Here is a 24078-nt window from a genome sequence, read left to right on the forward strand (position 1 = left end):
TAAGATCCAATGGACAGTTGTCCGCATGGGTTCGAGCCCCATCCCTGGTATGGGTTTTCAGCGGGTGTGTAGGAACTTGCAAATGCTTTTGTAAAGCATTTTCCTCTGCCCTCCTCACCCTCCCAGTGCCCTTCCTTAACAGTCCCAATTCACGTCTCAGCTGTGGGGTCTGCTGCTACTCTGCACTTAGCATGGATGCTTCCCAAAGCAATGCAGTGCCACCTACGCAGAGCCCCTGCTTAGAGAAATACACCTCCTATGTCTTTTCCCACTGAAGGGAGCAGGAGGAAGTACTTGCTTCCTGGGGAACATGGGCCTGCCACTGGAATTTGTTAACCCGCCTCTTGTGGATTTCTCCCCTTTCTTTGATTTACACCTGCAGGCTCTCCCTTGCCATCGGAGCAGGATCTGCTGATGCAGGCCCGGCTGGATCAAATGTGCAAAGGCTTGTCCCCAGGCCTCGGGAAAAAATTGAGCAGAGATTCCCGCCTCCGCCTCCTCTTGCCTTCCGAACGGGCTTCCAAACGGGCAATGCCCTGACGGGTCCCCCACACCCCATCCTGCCCATGCCCACACCCCTGTATATGAGGGTGACCCATGTCCCTCACCCTCCATGCTCGAACGGAAGACACGTGTGTCCTGAGGGGAGCGCCAGACAGGCATTTCTCCGGCCAGGCAGACCCCTGCAGCACCCGTTAGGCTCCAAAGCCTGTACATTCCCAAGATGCCACTGGCCACTATGCAAATCAGACAGCCCTGGCCACACCCTCTCCGCCGCTGGGCTCTGCTGCTTTCGGTACGTGCAGCTCAGCTTTTTCTTACCCTGAACCAGACTTCCGTTTCAGCAAAAAGCTGGGTTGCAGTGGGTCCGGGATGCCATTTGGAGACAAAGCCTGCGGCCCTGTCAAAGATGACTTCCTGCCGCACACCATGTGGTCAGAATCCTACGAAAAGAAGCGCACCTCGGAATACAGAATCTCACTTCCTCAAGAGCCTTGCACAAGAGATTTTCCTCCCGCCGAGGAAAGCAACTCAAAGGGAACCTTGCGAAAATCAGATTAGGAGCCAGATTGCGGGATGCTAGGCAAACTGTTTGTCAGAAAAGCAAATTCATTTTGAGAAGCCCTGACCTGCGGGAAGGAAAAGCATTCAAGGGCAGAAGAAGGACTGTTCCCTGACCGGGAATCGAACCCGGGCCGCGGCGGTGAGAGCGCCGAATCCTAACCACTAGACCACCAGGGAACCCACAGCCATACAGCAAAAGTTCCTACACTGCTCTCCTAGTGACAAAGCTCATGGGGGCTGAAAGCATATTTTATTCTACAGCGAATATGAATCAGAACTTGAAAAAACACACATGATTCCACCAGACTGTTTGTCACTTCCAAGCACAGGCCATCCCCTCCCCCGTGCTACTGAACCGACGAATTCCTGTACAATCGGGATCCCCGGGAAATCACAAGAGGGACACCTAGCGGCCGCTGATAGCTCAAAGACAGCTGGTACACCTTCTCACACCTACCTCGTTATTCAGCTTGCTGGAAGAATACATTGCGAATGACCGATTCAAGAGTGCAAGGGAGAAGAGTGCTCCAAAGTAGATGTATACATCGCAGCCGGGTTTTCCAGCAATTTACCTTTCTGATGAGCTGGTACTGCACTTTACGCCCACATAGAGCACCTGACTGGGTGGGGGACTGCGTGCGCATGAAGGTGGCTGAGGGCAATGGGAGCAAAGCAACCTGGGACACAGGGGACCCAGCCCCTTTCCTCTGCTTTCGTCTATAGGTCGGGGTTCCTTTTTAAGGACCTTCGATTAAAAAAAGCTGAGCTGCGTGGACAAATTACGCACGTCTACGTCTTAGAGGGATCTTCCCTGACCGGGAATCGAACCCGGGCCGCGGCGGTGAAAGCGCCGAATCCTAGCCACTAGACCACCAGGGAGGAGATGCTCTTGTGAGCCTGCCTTGCTCACTTCCTTATTGTGACTAAGCTAACTCCACTGTATAGATTGCCCATAAAGTACGAGTGGGGAAAAGTTAGGTGTCACACAGTGTGTTTGTCATAAGCAATTACCTTTATCCTCCTGCAAAAGCCTTTTTACTCTGCAATCACCTCTTGCTGGACAGCCTGCGCTGGAGCAGCCAGCATGAAAAGGGAGCTGAGTAAGGCAGGGCCTAGGGTCTCACCAGGGTGGCCGAGTGGTTAAGGCGTTGGACTTAAGATCCAATGGACAGTTGTCCGCATGGGTTCGAGCCCCATCCCTGGTATGGGTTTTCAGCGGGTGTGTAGGAACTTGCAGATGCTTTTTTAAAGCATTTTCCTCTGCCCTCCTCACCCTCCCAGTGCCCTTCCTTAACAGTCCCAATTCACGTCTCAGCTGTGGGGTCTGCTGCTACTCTGCACTTAGCATGGATGCTTCCCAAAGCAATGCAGTGCCACCTACGCAGAGCCCCTGCTTAGAGAAATACACCTCCTATGTCTTTTCCCACTGAAGGGAGCAGGAGGAAGTACTTGCTTCCTGGGGAACATGGGCCTGCCACTGGAATTTGTTAACCCGCCTCTTGCGGATTTCTCCCCTTTCTTTGATTTACACCTGCAGGCTCTCCCTTGCCATCGGAGCAGGATCTGCTGATGCAGGCCCGGCTGGATCAAATGTGCAAAGGCTTGTCCCCAGGCCTCGGGAAAAAATTGAGCAGAGATTCCCGCCTCCGCCTCCTCTTGCCTTCCGAACGGGCTTCCAAACGGGCAATGCCCTGACGGGTCCCCCACGCCCCATCCTGCCCATGCCCACACCCCTGTATATGAGGGTGACCCATGTCCCTCACCCTCCATGCTCGAACGGAAGACACGTGTGTCCTGAGGGGAGCGCCAGACAGGCATTTCTCCGGCCAGGCAGACCCCTGCAGCACCCGTTAAGCTCCAAAGCCTGTACATTCCCAAGATGCCACTGGTCACTATGCAAATCAGACAGCCCTGGCCACACCCTCTCCACCGCTGGGCTCTGCTGCTTTCGGTACGTGCAGCTCAGCTTTTTCTTACCCTGAACCAGACTTCCGTTTCAGCAAAAAGCTGGGTTGCAGTGGGTCCGGGATGCCATTTGGAGACAAAGCCTGCGGCCCTGTCAAAGATGACTTCCTGCCGCACACCATGTGGTCAGAAGCCTACGAAAAGAAGCGCACCTCGGAATACAGAATCTCACTTCCTCAAGAGCCTTGCACAAGAGATTTTCCTCCCGCCGAGGAAAGCAACTCAAAGGGAACCTTGCGAAAATCAGATTAGGAGCCAGATTGCGGGATGCTAGGCAAACTGTTTGTCAGAAAAGCAAATTCATTTTGAGAAGCCCTGACCTGCGGGAAGGAAAAGCATTCAAGGGCAGAAGAAGGACTGTTCCCTGACCGGGAATCGAACCCGGGCCGCGGCAGTGAGAGCGCCGAATCCTAACCACTAGACCACCAGGGAACCCACAGCCATACAGCAAAAGTTCCTACACTGCTCTCCTAGTGACAAAGCTCATGGGGGCTGAAAGCATATTTTATTCTACAGCGAATATGAATCAGAACTTGAAAAAACACTCATGATTCCACCAGACTGTTTGTCACTTCCAAGCACAGGCCATCCCCTCCCCCGTGCTACTGAACCGACGAATTCCTGTACAATCGGGATCCCCGGGAAATCACAAGAGGGACACCTAGTGGCCGCTGATAGCTCAAAGACAGCTGGTACACCTTCTCACACCTACCTCGTTATTCAGCTTGCTGGAAGAATACATTGCGAATGACCGATTCAAGAGTGCAAGGGAGAAGAGTGCTCCAAAGTAGATGTATACATCGCAGCCGGGTTTTCCAGCAATTTACCTTTCTGATGAGCTGGTACTGCACTTTACGCCCACATAGAGCACCTGACTGGGTGGGGGACTGCGTGCGCATGAAGGTGGCTGAGGGCAATGGGAGCAAAGCAACCTGGGACACAGGGGACCCAGCCCCTTTCCTCTGCTTTCGTCTATAGGTCGGGGTGCCTTTTTAAGGACCTTCGATTAAAAAAAGCTGAGCTGCGTGGACAAATTACGCACGTCTACGTCTTAGAGGGATCTTCCCTGACCGGGAATCGAACCCGGGCCGCGGCGGTGAAAGCGCCGAATCCTAGCCACTAGACCACCAGGGAGGAGATGCTCTTGTGAGCCTGCCTTGCTCACTTCCTTATTGTGACTAAGCTAACTCCACTGTATAGATTGCCCATAAAGTACGAGTGGGGAAAAGTTAGGTGTCACACAGTGTGTTTGTCATAAGCAATTACCTTTATCCTCCTGCAAAAGCCTTTTTACTCTGCAATCACCTCTTGCTGGACAGCCTGCGCTGGAGCAGCCAGCATGAAAAGGGAGCTGAGTAAGGCAGGGCCTAGGGTCTCACCAGGGTGGCCGAGTGGTTAAGGCGTTGGACTTAAGATCCAATGGACAGTTGTCCGCATGGGTTCGAGCCCCATCCCTGGTATGGGTTTTCAGCGGGTGTGTAGGAACTTGCAGATGCTTTTTTAAAGCATTTTCCTCTGCCCTCCTCACCCTCCCAGTGCCCTTCCTTAACAGTCCCAATTCACGTCTCAGCTGTGGGGTCTGCTGCTACTCTGCACTTAGCATGGATGCTTCCCAAAGCAATGCAGTGCCACCTACGCAGAGCCCCTGCTTAGAGAAATACACCTCCTATGTCTTTTCCCACTGAAGGGAGCAGGAGGAAGTACTTGCTTCCTGGGGAACATGGGCCTGCCACTGGAATTTGTTAACCCGCCTCTTGCGGATTTCTCCCCTTTCTTTGATTTACACCTGCAGGCTCTCCCTTGCCATCGGAGCAGGATCTGCTGATGCAGGCCCGGCTGGATCAAATGTGCAAAGGCTTGTCCCCAGGCCTCGGGAAAAAATTGAGCAGAGATTCCCGCCTCCGCCTCCTCTTGCCTTCCGAACGGGCTTCCAAACGGGCAATGCCCTGACGGGTCCCCCACGCCCCATCCTGCCCATGCCCACACCCCTGTATATGAGGGTGACCCATGTCCCTCACCCTCCATGCTCGAACGGAAGACACGTGTGTCCTGAGGGGAGCGCCAGACAGGCATTTCTCCGGCCAGGCAGACCCCTGCAGCACCCGTTAAGCTCCAAAGCCTGTACATTCCCAAGATGCCACTGGTCACTATGCAAATCAGACAGCCCTGGCCACACCCTCTCCACCGCTGGGCTCTGCTGCTTTCGGTACGTGCAGCTCAGCTTTTTCTTACCCTGAACCAGACTTCCGTTTCAGCAAAAAGCTGGGTTGCAGTGGGTCCGGGATGCCATTTGGAGACAAAGCCTGCGGCCCTGTCAAAGATGACTTCCTGCCGCACACCATGTGGTCAGAAGCCTACGAAAAGAAGCGCACCTCGGAATACAGAATCTCACTTCCTCAAGAGCCTTGCACAAGAGATTTTCCTCCCGCCGAGGAAAGCAACTCAAAGGGAACCTTGCGAAAATCAAATTAGGAGCCAGATTGCGGGATGCTAGACAAACTGTTTGTCAGAAAAGCAAATTCATTTTGAGAAGCCCTGACCTGCGGGAAGGAAAAGCATTCAAGGGCAGAAGAAGGACTGTTCCCTGACTGGGAATCGAACCCGGGCCGCGGCAGTGAGAGCGCCGAATCCTAACCACTAGACCACCAGGGAACCCACAGCCATACAGCAAAAGTTCCTACACTGCTCTCCTAGTGACAAAGCTCATGGGGGCTGAAAGCATATTTTATTCTACAGCGAATATGAATCAGAACTTGAAAAAACACACATGATTCCACCAGACTGTTTGTCACTTCCAAGCACAGGCCATCCCCTCCCCCGTGCTACTGAACCGACGAATTCCTGTACAATCGGGATCCCCGGGAAATCACAAGAGGGACACCTAGTGGCCGCTGATAGCTCAAAGACAGCTGGTACACCTTCTCACACCTACCTCGTTATTCAGCTTGCTGGAAGAATACATTGCGAATGACCGATTCAAGAGTGCAAGGGAGAAGAGTGCTCCAAAGTAGATGTATACATCGCAGCCGGGTTTTCCAGCAATTTACCTTTCTGATGAGCTGGTACTGCACTTTACGCCCACATAGAGCACCTGACTGGGTGGGGGACTGCGTGCGCATGAAGGTGGCTGAGGGCAATGGGAGCAAAGCAACCTGGGACACAGGGGACCCAGCCCCTTTCCTCTGCTTTCGTCTATAGGTCGGGGTGCCTTTTTAAGGACCTTCGATTAAAAAAAGCTGAGCTGCGTGGACAAATTACGCACGTCTACGTCTTAGAGGGATCTTCCCTGACCGGGAATCGAACCCGGGCCGCGGCGGTGAAAGCGCCGAATCCTAGCCACTAGACCACCAGGGAGGAGATGCTCTTGTGAGCCTGCCTTGCTCACTTCCTTATTGTGACTAAGCTAACTCCACTGTATAGATTGCCCATAAAGTACGAGTGGGGAAAAGTTAGGTGTCACACAGTGTGTTTGTCATAAGCAATTACCTTTATCCTCCTGCAAAAGCCTTTTTACTCTGCAATCACCTCTTGCTGGACAGCCTGCGCTGGAGCAGCCAGCATGAAAAGGAAGCTGAGTAAGGCAGGGCCTAGGGTCTCACCAGGGTGGCCGAGTGGTTAAGGCGTTGGACTTAAGATCCAATGGACAGTTGTCCGCATGGGTTCGAGCCCCATCCCTGGTATGGGTTTTCAGCGGGTGTGTAGGAACTTGCAGATGCTTTTGTAAAGCATTTTCCTCTGCCCTCCTCACCCTCCCAGTGCCCTTCCTTAACAGTCCCAATTCACGTCTCAGCTGTGGGGTCTGCTGCTACTCTGCACTTAGCATGGATGCTTCCCAAAGCAATGCAGTGCCACCTACGCAGAGCCCCTGCTTAGAGAAATACACCTCCTATGTCTTTTCCCACTGAAGGGAGCAGGAGGAAGTACTTGCTTCCTGGGGAACATGGGCCTGCCACTGGAATTTGTTAACCCGCCTCTTGCGGATTTCTCCCCTTTCTTTGATTTACACCTGCAGGCTCTCCCTTGCCATCGGAGCAGGATCTGCTGATGCAGGCCCGGCAGGATCAAATGTGCAAAGGCTTGTCCCCAGGCCTCGGGAAAAAATTGAGCAGAGATTCCCGCCTCCGCCTCCTCTTGCCTTCCGAACGGGCTTCCAAACGGGCAATGCCCTGACGGGTCCCCCACGCCCCATCCTGCCCATGCCCACACCCCTGTATATGAGGGTGACCCATGTCCCTCACCCTCCATGCTCGAACGGAAGACACGTGTGTCCTGAGGGGAGCGCCAGACAGGCATTTCTCCGGCCAGGCAGACCCCTGCAGCACCCGTTAGGCTCCAAAGCCTGTACATTCCCAAGATGCCACTGGTCACTATGCAAATCAGACAGCCCTGGCCACACCCTCTCCGCCGCTGGGCTCTGCTGCTTTCGGTACGTGCAGCTCAGCTTTTTCTTACCCTGAACCAGACTTCCGTTTCAGCAAAAAGGTGGGTTGCAGTGGGTCCGGGATGCCATTTGGAGACAAAGCCTGCGGCCCTGTCAAAGATGACTTCCTGCCGCACACCATGTGGTCAGAAGCCTACGAAAAGAAGCGCACCTCGGAATACAGAATCTCACTTCCTCAAGAGCCTTGCACAAGAGATTTTCCTCCCGCCGAGGAAAGCAACTCAAAGGGAACCTTGCGAAAATCAAATTAGGAGCCAGATTGCGGGATGCTAGGCAAACTGTTTGTCAGAAAAGCAAATTCATTTTGAGAAGCCCTGACCTGCGGGAAGGAAAAGCATTCAAGGGCAGAAGAAGGACTGTTCCCTGACCGGGAATCGAACCCGGGCCGCGGCGGTGAGAGCGCCGAATCCTAACCACTAGACCACCAGGGAACCCACAGCCATACAGCAAAAGTTCCTACACTGCTCTCGTAGTGACAAAGCTCATGGGGGCTGAAAGCATATTTTATTCTACAGCGAATATGAATCAGAACTTGAAAAAACACTCATGATTCCACCAGACTGTTTGTCACTTCCAAGCACAGGCCATCCCCTCCCCCGTGCTACTGAACCGACGAATTCCTGTACAATCGGGATCCCCGGGAAATCACAAGAGGGACACCTAGTGGCCGCTGATAGCTCAAAGACAGCTGGTACACCTTCTCACACCTACCTCGTTATTCAGCTTGCTGGAAGAATACATTGCGAATGACCGATTCAAGAGTGCAAGGGAGAAGAGTGCTCCAAAGTAGATGTATACATCGCAGCCGGGTTTTCCAGCAATTTACCTTTCTGATGAGCTGGTACTGCACTTTACGCCCACATAGAGCACCTGACTGGGTGGGGGACTGCGTGCGCATGAAGGTGGCTGAGGGCAATGAGAGCAAAGCAACCTGGGACACAGGGGACCCAGCCCCTTTCCTCTGCTTTCGTCTATAGGTCGGGGTGCCTTTTTAAGGACCTTCGATTAAAAAAAGCTGAGCTGCGTGGACAAATTACGCACGTCTACGTCTTAGAGGGATCTTCCCTGACCGGGAATCGAACCCGGGCCGCGGCGGTGAAAGCGCGGAATCCTAGCCACTAGACCACCAGGGAGGAGATGCTCTTGTGAGCCTGCCTTGCTCACTTCCTTATTGTGACTAAGCTAACTCCACTGTATAGATTGCCCATAAAGTACGAGTGGGGAAAAGTTAGGTGTCACACAGTGTGTTTGTCATAAGCAATTACCTTTATCCTCCTGCAAAAGCCTTTTTACTCTGCAATCACCTCTTGCTGGACAGCCTGCGCTGGAGCAGCCAGCATGAAAAGGGAGCTGAGTAAGGCAGGGCCTAGGGTCTCACCAGGGTGGCCGAGTGGTTAAGGCGTTGGACTTAAGATCCAATGGACAGTTGTCCGCATGGGTTCGAGCCCCATCCCTGGTATGGGTTTTCAGCGGGTGTGTAGGAACTTGCAGATGCTTTTTTAAAGCATTTTCCTCTGCCCTCCTCACCCTCCCAGTGCCCTTCCTTAACAGTCCCAATTCACGTCTCAGCTGTGGGGTCTGCTGCTACTCTGCACTTAGCATGGATGCTTCCCAAAGCAATGCAGTGCCACCTACGCAGAGCCCCTGCTTAGAGAAATACACCTCCTATGTCTTTTCCCACTGAAGGGAGCAGGAGGAAGTACTTGCTTCCTGGGGAACATGGGCCTGCCACTGGAATTTGTTAACCCGCCTCTTGCGGATTTCTCCCCTTTCTTTGATTTACACCTGCAGGCTCTCCCTTGCCATCGGAGCAGGATCTGCTGATGCAGGCCCGGCTGGATCAAATGTGCAAAGGCTTGTCCCCAGGCCTCGGGAAACAATTGAGCAGAGATTCCCGCCTCCGCCTCCTCTTGCCTTCCGAACGGGCTTCCAAACGGGCAATGCCCTGACGGGTCCCCCACACCCCATCCTGCCCATGCCCACACCCCTGTATATGAGGGTGACCCATGTCCCTCACCCTCCATGCTCGAACGGAAGACACGTGTGTCCTGAGGGGAGCGCCAGACAGGCATTTCTCCGGCCAGGCAGACCCCTGCAGCACCCGTTAGGCTCCAAAGCCTGTACATTCCCAAGATGCCACTGGCCACTATGCAAATCAGACAGCCCTGGCCACACCCTCTCCGCCGCTGGGCTCTGCTGCTTTCGGTACGTGCAGCTCAGCTTTTTCTTACCCTGAACCAGACTTCCGTTTCAGCAAAAAGGTGGGTTGCAGTGGGTCCGGGATGCCATTTGGAGACAAAGCCTGCGGCCCTGTCAAAGATGACTTCCTGCCGCACACCATGTGGTCAGAAGCCTACGAAAAGAAGCGCACCTCGGAATACAGAATCTCACTTCCTCAAGAGCCTTGCACAAGAGATTTTCCTCCCGCCGAGGAAAGCAACTCAAAGGGAACCTTGCGAAAATCAAATTAGGAGCCAGATTGCGGGATGCTAGGCAAACTGTTTGTCAGAAAAGCAAATTCATTTTGAGAAGCCCTGACCTGCGGGAAGGAAAAGCATTCAAGGGCAGAAGAAGGACTGTTCCCTGACCGGGAATCGAACCCGGGCCGCGGCGGTGAGAGCGCCGAATCCTAACCACTAGACCACCAGGGAACCCACAGCCATACAGCAAAAGTTCCTACACTGCTCTCCTAGTGACAAAGCTCATGGGGGCTGAAAGCATATTTTATTCTACAGCGAATATGAATCAGAACTTGAAAAAACACTCATGATTCCACCAGACTGTTTGTCACTTCCAAGCACAGGCCATCCCCTCCCCCGTGCTACTGAACCGACGAATTCCTGTACAATCGGGATCCCCGGGAAATCACAAGAGGGACACCTAGTGGCCGCTGATAGCTCAAAGACAGCTGGTACACCTTCTCACACCTACCTCGTTATTCAGCTTGCTGGAAGAATACATTGCGAATGACCGATTCAAGAGTGCAAGGGAGAAGAGTGCTCCAAAGTAGATGTATACATCGCAGCCGGGTTTTCCAGCAATTTACCTTTCTGATGAGCTGGTACTGCACTTTACGCCCACATAGAGCACCTGACTGGGTGGGGGACTGCGTGCGCATGAAGGTGGCTGAGGGCAATGGGAGCAAAGCAACCTGGGACACAGGGGACCCAGCCCCTTTCCTCTGCTTTCGTCTATAGGTCGGGGTGCCTTTTTAAGGACCTTCGATTAAAAAAAGCTGAGCTGCGTGGACAAATTACGCACGTCTACGTCTTAGAGGGATCTTCCCTGACCGGGAATCGAACCCGGGCCGCGGCGGTGAAAGCGCCGAATCTTAGCCACTAGACCACCAGGGAGGAGATGCTCTTGTGAGCCTGCCTTGCTCACTTCCTTATTGTGACTAAGCTAACTCCACTGTATAGATTGCCCATAAAGTACGAGTGGGGAAAAGTTAGGTGTCACACAGTGTGTTTGTCATAAGCAATTACCTTTATCCTCCTGCAAAAGCCTTTTTACTCTGCAATCACCTCTTGCTGGACAGCCTGCGCTGGAGCAGCCAGCATGAAAAGGGAGCTGAGTAAGGCAGGGCCTAGGGTCTCACCAGGGTGGCCGAGTGGTTAAGGCGTTGGACTTAAGATCCAATGGACAGTTGTCCGCATGGGTTCGAGCCCCATCCCTGGTATGGGTTTTCAGCGGGTGTGTAGGAACTTGCAGATGCTTTTTTAAAGCATTTTCCTCTGCCCTCCTCACCCTCCCAGTGCCCTTCCTTAACAGTCCCAATTCACGTCTCAGCTGTGGGGTCTGCTGCTACTCTGCACTTAGCATGGATGCTTCCCAAAGCAATGCAGTGCCACCTACGCAGAGCCCCTGCTTAGAGAAATACACCTCCTATGTCTTTTCCCACTGAAGGGAGCAGGAGGAAGTACTTGCTTCCTGGGGAACATGGGCCTGCCACTGGAATTTGTTAACCCGCCTCTTGCGGATTTCTCCCCTTTCTTTGATTTACACCTGCAGGCTCTCCCTTGCCATCGGAGCAGGATCTGCTGATGCAGGCCCGGCTGGATCAAATGTGCAAAGGCTTGTCCCCAGGCCTCGGGAAAAAATTGAGCAGAGATTCCCGCCTCCGCCTCCTCTTGCCTTCCGAACGGGCTTCCAAACGGGCAATGCCCTGACGGGTCCCCCACACCCCATCCTGCCCATGCCCACACCCCTGTATATGAGGGTGACCCATGTCCCTCACCCTCCATGCTCGAACGGAAGACACGTGTGTCCTGAGGGGAGCGCCAGACAGGCATTTCTCCGGCCAGGCAGACCCCTGCAGCACCCGTTAGGCTCCAAAGCCTGTACATTCCCAAGATGCCACTGGCCACTATGCAAATCAGACAGCCCTGGCCACACCCTCTCCGCCGCTGGGCTCTGCTGCTTTCGGTACGTGCAGCTCAGCTTTTTCTTACCCTGAACCAGACTTCCGTTTCAGCAAAAAGCTGGGTTGCAGTGGGTCCGGGATGCCATTTGGAGACAAAGCCTGCGGCCCTGTCAAAGATGACTTCCTGCCGCACACCATGTGGTCAGAATCCTACGAAAAGAAGCGCACCTCGGAATACAGAATCTCACTTCCTCAAGAGCCTTGCACAAGAGATTTTCCTCCCGCCGAGGAAAGCAACTCAAAGGGAACCTTGCGAAAATCAGATTAGGAGCCAGATTGCGGGATGCTAGGCAAACTGTTTGTCAGAAAAGCAAATTCATTTTGAGAAGCCCTGACCTGCGGGAAGGAAAAGCATTCAAGGGCAGAAGAAGGACTGTTCCCTGACCGGGAATCGAACCCGGGCCGCGGCGGTGAGAGCGCCGAATCCTAACCACTAGACCACCAGGGAACCCACAGCCATACAGCAAAAGTTCCTACACTGCTCTCCTAGTGACAAAGCTCATGGGGGCTGAAAGCATATTTTATTCTACAGCGAATATGAATCAGAACTTGAAAAAACACTCATGATTCCACCAGACTGTTTGTCACTTCCAAGCACAGGCCATCCCCTCCCCCGTGCTACTGAACCGACGAATTCCTGTACAATCGGGATCCCCGGGAAATCACAAGAGGGACACCTAGTGGCCGCTGATAGCTCAAAGACAGCTGGTACACCTTCTCACACCTACCTCGTTATTCAGCTTGCTGGAAGAATACATTGCGAATGACCGATTCAAGAGTGCAAGGGAGAAGAGTGCTCCAAAGTAGATGTATACATCGCAGCCGGGTTTTCCAGCAATTTACCTTTCTGATGAGCTGGTACTGCACTTTACGCCCACATAGAGCACCTGACTGGGTGGGGGACTGCGTGCGCATGAAGGTGGCTGAGGGCAATGGGAGCAAAGCAACCTGGGACACAGGGGACCCAGCCCCTTTCCTCTGCTTTCGTCTATAGGTCGGGGTGCCTTTTTAAGGACCTTCGATTAAAAAAAGCTGAGCTGCGTGGACAAATTACGCACGTCTACGTCTTAGAGGGATCTTCCCTGACCGGGAATCGAACCCGGGCCGCGGCGGTGAAAGCGCCGAATCCTAGCCACTAGACCACCAGGGAGGAGATGCTCTTGTGAGCCTGCCTTGCTCACTTCCTTATTGTGACTAAGCTAACTCCACTGTATAGATTGCCCATAAAGTACGAGTGGGGAAAAGTTAGGTGTCACACAGTGTGTTTGTCATAAGCAATTACCTTTATCCTCCTGCAAAAGCCTTTTTACTCTGCAATCACCTCTTGCTGGACAGCCTGCGCTGGAGCAGCCAGCATGAAAAGGGAGCTGAGTAAGGCAGGGCCTAGGGTCTCACCAGGGTGGCCGAGTGGTTAAGGCGTTGGACTTAAGATCCAATGGACAGTTGTCCGCATGGGTTCGAGCCCCATCCCTGGTATGGGTTTTCAGCGGGTGTGTAGGAACTTGCAGATGCTTTTTTAAAGCATTTTCCTCTGCCCTCCTCACCCTCCCAGTGCCCTTCCTTAACAGTCCCAATTCACGTCTCAGCTGTGGGGTCTGCTGCTACTCTGCACTTAGCATGGATGCTTCCCAAAGCAATGCAGTGCCACCTACGCAGAGCCCCTGCTTAGAGAAATACACCTCCTATGTCTTTTCCCACTGAAGGGAGCAGGAGGAAGTACTTGCTTCCTGGGGAACATGGGCCTGCCACTGGAATTTGTTAACCCGCCTCTTGCGGATTTCTCCCCTTTCTTTGATTTACACCTGCAGGCTCTCCCTTGCCATCGGAGCAGGATCTGCTGATGCAGGCCCGGCTGGATCAAATGTGCAAAGGCTTGTCCCCAGGCCTCGGGAAAAAATTGAGCAGAGATTCCCGCCTCCGCCTCCTCTTGCCTTCCGAACGGGCTTCCAAACGGGCAATGCCCTGACGGGTCCCCCACGCCCCATCCTGCCCATGCCCACACCCCTGTATATGAGGGTGACCCATGTCCCTCACCCTCCATGCTCGAACGGAAGACACGTGTGTCCTGAGGGGAGCGCCAGACAGGCATTTCTCCGGCCAGGCAGACCCCTGCAGCACCCGTTAAGCTCCAAAGCCTGTACATTCCCAAGATGCCACTGGTCACTATGCAAATCAGACAGCCCTGGCCACACCCTCTCCACCGCTGGGCTCTGCTGCTTTCGGTACGTGCAGCTCAGCTTTTTCTTACCCTGAACCAGACTTCCGTTTCAGCAAAAAGCTGGGTTGCAGTGGGTCCGGGATGCCATTTGGAGACAAAGCCTGCGGCCCTGTCAAAGATGACTTCCTGCCGCACACCATGTGGTCAGAAGCCTACGAAAAGAAGCGCACCTCGGAATACAGAATCTCACTTCCTCAAGAGCCTTGCACAAGAGATTTTCCTCCCGCCGAGGAAAGCAACTCAAAGGGAACCTTGCGAAAATCAAATTAGGAGCCAGATTGCGGGATGCTAGACAAACTGTTTGTCAGAAAAGCAAATTCATTTTGAGAAGCCCTGACCTGCGGGAAGGAAAAGCATTCAAGGGCAGAAGAAGGACTGTTCCCTGACCGGGAATCGAACCCGGGCCGCGGCAGTGAGAGCGCCGAATCCTAACCACTAGACCACCAGGGAACCCACAGCCATACAGCAAAAGTTCCTACACTGCTCTCCTAGTGACAAAGCTCATGGGGGCTGAAAGCATATTTTATTCTACAGCGAATATGAATCAGAACTTGAAAAAACACACATGATTCCACCAGACTGTTTGTCACTTCCAAGCACAGGCCATCCCCTCCCCCGTGCTACTGAACCGACGAATTCCTGTACAATCGGGATCCCCGGGAAATCACAAGAGGGACACCTAGTGGCCGCTGATAGCTCAAAGACAGCTGGTACACCTTCTCACACCTACCTCGTTATTCAGCTTGCTGGAAGAATACATTGCGAATGACCGATTCAAGAGTGCAAGGGAGAAGAGTGCTCCAAAGTAGATGTATACATCGCAGCCGGGTTTTCCAGCAATTTACCTTTCTGATGAGCTGGTACTGCACTTTACGCCCACATAGAGCACCTGACTGGGTGGGGGACTGCGTGCGCATGAAGGTGGCTGAGGGCAATGGGAGCAAAGCAACCTGGGACACAGGGGACCCAGCCCCTTTCCTCTGCTTTCGTCTATAGGTCGGGGTGCCTTTTTAAGGACCTTCGATTAAAAAAAGCTGAGCTGCGTGGACAAATTACGCACGTCTACGTCTTAGAGGGATCTTCCCTGACCGGGAATCGAACCCGGGCCGCGGCGGTGAAAGCGCCGAATCCTAGCCACTAGACCACCAGGGAGGAGATGCTCTTGTGAGCCTGCCTTGCTCACTTCCTTATTGTGACTAAGCTAACTCCACTGTATAGATTGCCCATAAAGTACGAGTGGGGAAAAGTTAGGTGTCACACAGTGTGTTTGTCATAAGCAATTACCTTTATCCTCCTGCAAAAGCCTTTTTACTCTGCAATCACCTCTTGCTGGACAGCCTGCGCTGGAGCAGCCAGCATGAAAAGGAAGCTGAGTAAGGCAGGGCCTAGGGTCTCACCAGGGTGGCCGAGTGGTTAAGGCGTTGGACTTAAGATCCAATGGACAGTTGTCCGCATGGGTTCGAGCCCCATCCCTGGTATGGGTTTTCAGCGGGTGTGTAGGAACTTGCAGATGCTTTTGTAAAGCATTTTCCTCTGCCCTCCTCACCCTCCCAGTGCCCTTCCTTAACAGTCCCAATTCACGTCTCAGCTGTGGGGTCTGCTGCTACTCTGCACTTAGCATGGATGCTTCCCAAAGCAATGCAGTGCCACCTACGCAGAGCCCCTGCTTAGAGAAATACACCTCCTATGTCTTTTCCCACTGAAGGGAGCAGGAGGAAGTACTTGCTTCCTGGGGAACATGGGCCTGCCACTGGAATTTGTTAACCCGCCTCTTGCGGATTTCTCCCCTTTCTTTGATTTACACCTGCAGGCTCTCCCTTGCCATCGGAGCAGGATCTGCTGATGCAGGCCCGGCAGGATCAAATGTGCAAAGGCTTGTCCCCAGGCCTCGGGAAAAAATTGAGCAGAGATTCCCGCCTCCGCCTCCTCTTGCCTTCCGAACGGGCTTCCAAACGGGCAATGCCCTGACGGGTCCCCCACGCCCCATCCTGCCCATGCCCACACCCCTGTATATGAGGGTGACCCATGTCCCTCACCCTCCATGCTCGAACGGAAGACACGTGTGTCCTGAGGGGAGCGCCAGACAGGCATTTCTCCGGCCAGGCAGACCCCTGCAGCACCCGTTAGGCTCCAAAGCCTGTACATTCCCAAGATGCCACTGGTCACTATGCAAATCAGACAGCCCTGGCCACACCCTCTCCGCCGCTGGGCTCTGCTGCTTTCGGTACGTGCAGCTCAGCTTTTTCTTACCCTGAACCAGACTTCCGTTTCAGCAAAAAGGTGGGTTGCAGTGGGTCCGGGATGCCATTTGGAGACAAAGCCTGCGGCCCTGTCAAAGATGACTTCCTGCCGCACACCATGTGGTCAGAAGCCTACGAAAAGAAGCGCACCTCGGAATACAGAATCTCACTTCCTCAAGAGCCTTGCACAAGAGATTTTCCTCCCGCCGAGGAAAGCAACTCAAAGGGAACCTTGCGAAAATCAAATTAGGAGCCAGATTGCGGGATGCTAGGCAAACTGTTTGTCAGAAAAGCAAATTCATTTTGAGAAGCCCTGACCTGCGGGAAGGAAAAGCATTCAAGGGCAGAAGAAGGACTGTTCCCTGACCGGGAATCGAACCCGGGCCGCGGCGGTGAGAGCGCCGAATCCTAACCACTAGACCACCAGGGAACCCACAGCCATACAGCAAAAGTTCCTACACTGCTCTCCTAGTGACAAAGCTCATGGGGGCTGAAAGCATATTTTATTCTACAGCGAATATGAATCAGAACTTGAAAAAACACTCATGATTCCACCAGACTGTTTGTCACTTCCAAGCACAGGCCATCCCCTCCCCCGTGCTACTGAACCGACGAATTCCTGTACAATCGGGATCCCCGGGAAATCACAAGAGGGACACCTAGTGGCCGCTGATAGCTCAAAGACAGCTGGTACACCTTCTCACACCTACCTCGTTATTCAGCTTGCTGGAAGAATACATTGCGAATGACCGATTCAAGAGTGCAAGGGAGAAGAGTGCTCCAAAGTAGATGTATACATCGCAGCCGGGTTTTCCAGCAATTTACCTTTCTGATGAGCTGGTACTGCACTTTACGCCCACATAGAGCACCTGACTGGGTGGGGGACTGCGTGCGCATGAAGGTGGCTGAGGGCAATGAGAGCAAAGCAACCTGGGACACAGGGGACCCAGCCCCTTTCCTCTGCTTTCGTCTATAGGTCGGGGTGCCTTTTTAAGGACCTTCGATTAAAAAAAGCTGAGCTGCGTGGACAAATTACGCACGTCTACGTCTTAGAGGGATCTTCCCTGACCGGGAATCGAACCCGGGCCGCGGCGGTGAAAGCGCGGAATCCTAGCCACTAGACCACCAGGGAGGAGATGCTCTTGTGAGCCTGCCTTGCTCACTTCCTTATTGTGACTAAGCTAACTCCACTGTATAGATTGCCCATAAAGTACGAGTGGGGAAAAGTTAGGTGTCACACAGTGTGTTTGTCATAAGCAATTACCTTTATCCTCCTGCAAAAGCCTTTTTACTCTGCAATCACCTCTTGCTGGACAGCCTGCGCTGGAGCAGCCAGCATGAAAAGGGAGCTGAGTAAGGCAGGGCCTAGGGTCTCACCAGGGTGGCCGAGTGGTTAAGGCGTTGGACTTAAGATCCAATGGACAGTTGTCCGCATGGGTTCGAGCCCCATCCCTGGTATGGGTTTTCAGCGGGTGTGTAGGAACTTGCAGATGCTTTTTTAAAGCATTTTCCTCTGCCCTCCTCACCCTCCCAGTGCCCTTCCTTAACAGTCCCAATTCACGTCTCAGCTGTGGGGTCTGCTGCTACTCTGCACTTAGCATGGATGCTTCCCAAAGCAATGCAGTGCCACCTACGCAGAGCCCCTGCTTAGAGAAATACACCTCCTATGTCTTTTCCCACTGAAGGGAGCAGGAGGAAGTACTTGCTTCCTGGGGAACATGGGCCTGCCACTGGAATTTGTTAACCCGCCTCTTGCGGATTTCTCCCCTTTCTTTGATTTACACCTGCAGGCTCTCCCTTGCCATCGGAGCAGGATCTGCTGATGCAGGCCCGGCTGGATCAAATGTGCAAAGGCTTGTCCCCAGGCCTCGGGAAACAATTGAGCAGAGATTCCCGCCTCCGCCTCCTCTTGCCTTCCGAACGGGCTTCCAAACGGGCAATGCCCTGACGGGTCCCCCACACCCCATCCTGCCCATGCCCACACCCCTGTATATGAGGGTGACCCATGTCCCTCACCCTCCATGCTCGAACGGAAGACACGTGTGTCCTGAGGGGAGCGCCAGACAGGCATTTCTCCGGCCAGGCAGACCCCTGCAGCACCCGTTAGGCTCCAAAGCCTGTACATTCCCAAGATGCCACTGGCCACTATGCAAATCAGACAGCCCTGGCCACACCCTCTCCGCCGCTGGGCTCTGCTGCTTTCGGTACGTGCAGCTCAGCTTTTTCTTACCCTGAACCAGACTTCCGTTTCAGCAAAAAGGTGGGTTGCAGTGGGTCCGGGATGCCATTTGGAGACAAAGCCTGCGGCCCTGTCAAAGATGACTTCCTGCCGCACACCATGTGGTCAGAAGCCTACGAAAAGAAGCGCACCTCGGAATACAGAATCTCACTTCCTCAAGAGCCTTGCACAAGAGATTTTCCTCCCGCCGAGGAAAGCAACTCAAAGGGAACCTTGCGAAAATCAAATTAGGAGCCAGATTGCGGGATGCTAGGCAAACTGTTTGTCAGAAAAGCAAATTCATTTTGAGAAGCCCTGACCTGCGGGAAGGAAAAGCATTCAAGGGCAGAAGAAGGACTGTTCCCTGACCGGGAATCGAACCCGGGCCGCGGCGGTGAGAGCGCCGAATCCTAACCACTAGACCACCAGGGAACCCACAGCCATACAGCAAAAGTTCCTACACTGCTCTCCTAGTGACAAAGCTCATGGGGGCTGAAAGCATATTTTATTCTACAGCGAATATGAATCAGAACTTGAAAAAACACTCATGATTCCACCAGACTGTTTGTCACTTCCAAGCACAGGCCATCCCCTCCCCCGTGCTACTGAACCGACGAATTCCTGTACAATCGGGATCCCCGGGAAATCACAAGAGGGACACCTAGTGGCCGCTGATAGCTCAAAGACAGCTGGTACACCTTCTCACACCTACCTCGTTATTCAGCTTGCTGGAAGAATACATTGCGAATGACCGATTCAAGAGTGCAAGGGAGAAGAGTGCTCCAAAGTAGATGTATACATCGCAGCCGGGTTTTCCAGCAATTTACCTTTCTGATGAGCTGGTACTGCACTTTACGCCCACATAGAGCACCTGACTGGGTGGGGGACTGCGTGCGCATGAAGGTGGCTGAGGGCAATGGGAGCAAAGCAACCTGGGACACAGGGGACCCAGCCCCTTTCCTCTGCTTTCGTCTATAGGTCGGGGTGCCTTTTTAAGGACCTTCGATTAAAAAAAGCTGAGCTGCGTGGACAAATTACGCACGTCTACGTCTTAGAGGGATCTTCCCTGACCGGGAATCGAACCCGGGCCGCGGCGGTGAAAGCGCCGAATCTTAGCCACTAGACCACCAGGGAGGAGATGCTCTTGTGAGCCTGCCTTGCTCACTTCCTTATTGTGACTAAGCTAACTCCACTGTATAGATTGCCCATAAAGTACGAGTGGGGAAAAGTTAGGTGTCACACAGTGTGTTTGTCATAAGCAATTACCTTTATCCTCCTGCAAAAGCCTTTTTACTCTGCAATCACCTCTTGCTGGACAGCCTGCGCTGGAGCAGCCAGCATGAAAAGGGAGCTGAGTAAGGCAGGGCCTAGGGTCTCACCAGGGTGGCCGAGTGGTTAAGGCGTTGGACTTAAGATCCAATGGACAGTTGTCCGCATGGGTTCGAGCCCCATCCCTGGTATGGGTTTTCAGCGGGTGTGTAGGAACTTGCAGATGCTTTTTTAAAGCATTTTCCTCTGCCCTCCTCACCCTCCCAGTGCCCTTCCTTAACAGTCCCAATTCACGTCTCAGCTGTGGGGTCTGCTGCTACTCTGCACTTAGCATGGATGCTTCCCAAAGCAATGCAGTGCCACCTACGCAGAGCCCCTGCTTAGAGAAATACACCTCCTATGTCTTTTCCCACTGAAGGGAGCAGGAGGAAGTACTTGCTTCCTGGGGAACATGGGCCTGCCACTGGAATTTGTTAACCCGCCTCTTGCGGATTTCTCCCCTTTCTTTGATTTACACCTGCAGGCTCTCCCTTGCCATCGGAGCAGGATCTGCTGATGCAGGCCCGGCTGGATCAAATGTGCAAAGGCTTGTCCCCAGGCCTCGGGAAAAAATTGAGCAGAGATTCCCGCCTCCGCCTCCTCTTGCCTTCCGAACGGGCTTCCAAACGGGCAATGCCCTGACGGGTCCCCCACACCCCATCCTGCCCATGCCCACACCCCTGTATATGAGGGTGACCCATGTCCCTCACCCTCCATGCTCGAACGGAAGACACGTGTGTCCTGAGGGGAGCGCCAGACAGGCATTTCTCCGGCCAGGCAGACCCCTGCAGCACCCGTTAGGCTCCAAAGCCTGTACATTCCCAAGATGCCACTGGCCACTATGCAAATCAGACAGCCCTGGCCACACCCTCTCCGCCGCTGGGCTCTGCTGCTTTCGGTACGTGCAGCTCAGCTTTTTCTTACCCTGAACCAGACTTCCGTTTCAGCAAAAAGCTGGGTTGCAGTGGGTCCGGGATGCCATTTGGAGACAAAGCCTGCGGCCCTGTCAAAGATGACTTCCTGCCGCACACCATGTGGTCAGAATCCTACGAAAAGAAGCGCACCTCGGAATACAGAATCTCACTTCCTCAAGAGCCTTGCACAAGAGATTTTCCTCCCGCCGAGGAAAGCAACTCAAAGGGAACCTTGCGAAAATCAGATTAGGAGCCAGATTGCGGGATGCTAGGCAAACTGTTTGTCAGAAAAGCAAATTCATTTTGAGAAGCCCTGACCTGCGGGAAGGAAAAGCATTCAAGGGCAGAAGAAGGACTGTTCCCTGACCGGGAATCGAACCCGGGCCGCGGCGGTGAGAGCGCCGAATCCTAACCACTAGACCACCAGGGAACCCACAGCCATACAGCAAAAGTTCCTACACTGCTCTCCTAGTGACAAAGCTCATGGGGGCTGAAAGCATATTTTATTCTACAGCGAATATGAATCAGAACTTGAAAAAACACTCATGATTCCACCAGACTGTTTGTCACTTCCAAGCACAGGCCATCCCCTCCCCCGTGCTACTGAACCGACGAATTCCTGTACAATCGGGATCCCCGGGAAATCACAAGAGGGACACCTAGTGGCCGCTGATAGCTCAAAGACAGCTGGTACACCTTCTCACACCTACCTCGTTATTCAGCTTGCTGGAAGAATACATTGCGAATGACCGATTCAAGAGTGCAAGGGAGAAGAGTGCTCCAAAGTAGATGTATACATCGCAGCCGGGTTTTCCAGCAATTTACCTTTCTGATGAGCTGGTACTGCACTTTACGCCCACATAGAGCACCTGACTGGGTGGGGGACTGCGTGCGCATGAAGGTGGCTGAGGGCAATGGGAGCAAAGCAACCTGGGACACAGGGGACCCAGCCCCTTTCCTCTGCTTTCGTCTATAGGTCGGGGTGCCTTTTTAAGGACCTTCGATTAAAAAAAGCTGAGCTGCGTGGACAAATTACGCACGTCTACGTCTTAGAGGGATCTTCCCTGACCGGGAATCGAACCCGGGCCGCGGCGGTGAAAGCGCCGAATCCTAGCCACTAGACCACCAGGGAGGAGATGCTCTTGTGAGCCTGCCTTGCTCACTTCCTTATTGTGACTAAGCTAACTCCACTGTATAGATTGCCCATAAAGTACGAGTGGGGAAAAGTTAGGTGTCACACAGTGTGTTTGTCATAAGCAATTACCTTTATCCTCCTGCAAAAGCCTTTTTACTCTGCAATCACCTCTTGCTGGACAGCCTGCGCTGGAGCAGCCAGCATGAAAAGGAAGCTGAGTAAGGCAGGGCCTAGGGTCTCACCAGGGTGGCCGAGTGGTTAAGGCGTTGGACTTAAGATCCAATGGACAGTTGTCCGCATGGGTTCGAGCCCCATCCCTGGTATGGGTTTTCAGCGGGTGTGTAGGAACTTGCAGATGCTTTTGTAAAGCATTTTCCTCTGCCCTCCTCACCCTCCCAGTGCCCTTCCTTAACAGTCCCAATTCACGTCTCAGCTGTGGGGTCTGCTGCTACTCTGCACTTAGCATGGATGCTTCCCAAAGCAATGCAGTGCCACCTACGCAGAGCCCCTGCTTAGAGAAATACACCTCCTATGTCTTTTCCCACTGAAGGGAGCAGGAGGAAGTACTTGCTTCCTGGGGAACATGGGCCTGCCACTGGAATTTGTTAACCCGCCTCTTGCGGATTTCTCCCCTTTCTTTGATTTACACCTGCAGGCTCTCCCTTGCCATCGGAGCAGGATCTGCTGATGCAGGCCCGGCAGGATCAAATGTGCAAAGGCTTGTCCCCAGGCCTCGGGAAAAAATTGAGCAGAGATTCCCGCCTCCGCCTCCTCTTGCCTTCCGAACGGGCTTCCAAACGGGCAATGCCCTGACGGGTCCCCCACGCCCCATCCTGCCCATGCCCACACCCCTGTATATGAGGGTGACCCATGTCCCTCACCCTCCATGCTCGAACGGAAGACACGTGTGTCCTGAGGGGAGCGCCAGACAGGCATTTCTCCGGCCAGGCAGACCCCTGCAGCACCCGTTAGGCTCCAAAGCCTGTACATTCCCAAGATGCCACTGGTCACTATGCAAATCAGACAGCCCTGGCCACACCCTCTCCGCCGCTGGGCTCTGCTGCTTTCGGTACGTGCAGCTCAGCTTTTTCTTACCCTGAACCAGACTTCCGTTTCAGCAAAAAGGTGGGTTGCAGTGGGTCCGGGATGCCATTTGGAGACAAAGCCTGCGGCCCTGTCAAAGATGACTTCCTGCCGCACACCATGTGGTCAGAAGCCTACGAAAAGAAGCGCACCTCGGAATACAGAATCTCACTTCCTCAAGAGCCTTGCACAAGAGATTTTCCTCCCGCCGAGGAAAGCAACTCAAAGGGAACCTTGCGAAAATCAAATTAGGAGCCAGATTGCGGGATGCTAGGCAAACTGTTTGTCAGAAAAGCAAATTCATTTTGAGAAGCCCTGACCTGCGGGAAGGAAAAGCATTCAAGGGCAGAAGAAGGACTGTTCCCTGACCGGGAATCGAACCCGGGCCGCGGCGGTGAGAGCGCCGAATCCTAACCACTAGACCACCAGGGAACCCACAGCCATACAGCAAAAGTTCCTACACTGCTCTCCTAGTGACAAAGCTCATGGGGGCTGAAAGCATATTTTATTCTACAGCGAATATGAATCAGAACTTGAAAAAACACTCATGATTCCACCAGACTGTTTGTCACTTCCAAGCACAGGCCATCCCCTCCCCCGTGCTACTGAACCGACGAATTCCTGTACAATCGGGATCCCCGGGAAATCACAAGAGGGACACCTAGTGGCCGCTGATAGCTCAAAGACAGCTGGTACACCTTCTCACACCTACCTCGTTATTCAGCTTGCTGGAAGAATACATTGCGAATGACCGATTCAAGAGTGCAAGGGAGAAGAGTGCTCCAAAGTAGATGTATACATCGCAGCCGGGTTTTCCAGCAATTTACCTTTCTGATGAGCTGGTACTGCACTTTACGCCCACATAGAGCACCTGACTGGGTGGGGGACTGCGTGCGCATGAAGGTGGCTGAGGGCAATGAGAGCAAAGCAACCTGGGACACAGGGGACCCAGCCCCTTTCCTCTGCTTTCGTCTATAGGTCGGGGTGCCTTTTTAAGGACCTTCGATTAAAAAAAGCTGAGCTGCGTGGACAAATTACGCACGTCTACGTCTTAGAGGGATCTTCCCT

The 24078-nt window shown here is 53.4% G+C and overlaps 14 non-coding genes across 14 annotated transcripts; all 14 read right to left on the minus strand.

Annotated features, from left to right (window-relative positions):
* Positions 1-1170: 1170 nt before the first annotated feature.
* Positions 1171-1242, minus strand: TRNAE-CUC (transfer RNA glutamic acid (anticodon CUC)). The gene has a single exon. It is a non-coding gene; the product is annotated as a tRNA-Glu (tRNA).
* Positions 1243-1872: 630 nt separating this feature from the next.
* TRNAE-UUC (transfer RNA glutamic acid (anticodon UUC)) lies at positions 1873-1944 on the minus strand. The gene has a single exon. It is a non-coding gene; the product is annotated as a tRNA-Glu (tRNA).
* Positions 1945-4092: 2148 nt separating this feature from the next.
* TRNAE-UUC (transfer RNA glutamic acid (anticodon UUC)) lies at positions 4093-4164 on the minus strand. Its single transcript has one exon. It is a non-coding gene; the product is annotated as a tRNA-Glu (tRNA).
* A 2148-nt stretch (positions 4165-6312) lies between these two features.
* Positions 6313-6384, minus strand: TRNAE-UUC (transfer RNA glutamic acid (anticodon UUC)). Its single transcript has one exon. It is a non-coding gene; the product is annotated as a tRNA-Glu (tRNA).
* Positions 6385-7830: 1446 nt separating this feature from the next.
* TRNAE-CUC (transfer RNA glutamic acid (anticodon CUC)) lies at positions 7831-7902 on the minus strand. The gene has a single exon. It is a non-coding gene; the product is annotated as a tRNA-Glu (tRNA).
* A 2148-nt stretch (positions 7903-10050) lies between these two features.
* Positions 10051-10122, minus strand: TRNAE-CUC (transfer RNA glutamic acid (anticodon CUC)). The gene has a single exon. It is a non-coding gene; the product is annotated as a tRNA-Glu (tRNA).
* Positions 10123-12270: 2148 nt separating this feature from the next.
* TRNAE-CUC (transfer RNA glutamic acid (anticodon CUC)) lies at positions 12271-12342 on the minus strand. Its single transcript has one exon. It is a non-coding gene; the product is annotated as a tRNA-Glu (tRNA).
* Positions 12343-12972: 630 nt separating this feature from the next.
* On the minus strand, positions 12973-13044 carry TRNAE-UUC (transfer RNA glutamic acid (anticodon UUC)). Its single transcript has one exon. It is a non-coding gene; the product is annotated as a tRNA-Glu (tRNA).
* A 2148-nt stretch (positions 13045-15192) lies between these two features.
* On the minus strand, positions 15193-15264 carry TRNAE-UUC (transfer RNA glutamic acid (anticodon UUC)). The gene has a single exon. It is a non-coding gene; the product is annotated as a tRNA-Glu (tRNA).
* A 1446-nt stretch (positions 15265-16710) lies between these two features.
* Positions 16711-16782, minus strand: TRNAE-CUC (transfer RNA glutamic acid (anticodon CUC)). The gene has a single exon. It is a non-coding gene; the product is annotated as a tRNA-Glu (tRNA).
* Positions 16783-18930: 2148 nt separating this feature from the next.
* Positions 18931-19002, minus strand: TRNAE-CUC (transfer RNA glutamic acid (anticodon CUC)). Its single transcript has one exon. It is a non-coding gene; the product is annotated as a tRNA-Glu (tRNA).
* A 2148-nt stretch (positions 19003-21150) lies between these two features.
* On the minus strand, positions 21151-21222 carry TRNAE-CUC (transfer RNA glutamic acid (anticodon CUC)). Its single transcript has one exon. It is a non-coding gene; the product is annotated as a tRNA-Glu (tRNA).
* Positions 21223-21852: 630 nt separating this feature from the next.
* Positions 21853-21924, minus strand: TRNAE-UUC (transfer RNA glutamic acid (anticodon UUC)). Its single transcript has one exon. It is a non-coding gene; the product is annotated as a tRNA-Glu (tRNA).
* A 1446-nt stretch (positions 21925-23370) lies between these two features.
* On the minus strand, positions 23371-23442 carry TRNAE-CUC (transfer RNA glutamic acid (anticodon CUC)). Its single transcript has one exon. It is a non-coding gene; the product is annotated as a tRNA-Glu (tRNA).
* Positions 23443-24078: the final 636 nt, after the last annotated feature.

This window comes from Triturus cristatus, chromosome 5_2, assembly GCF_964204655.1.
Source record: "Triturus cristatus chromosome 5_2, aTriCri1.1, whole genome shotgun sequence".
Taxonomy (NCBI): Eukaryota; Metazoa; Chordata; class Amphibia; order Caudata; family Salamandridae; genus Triturus; species Triturus cristatus.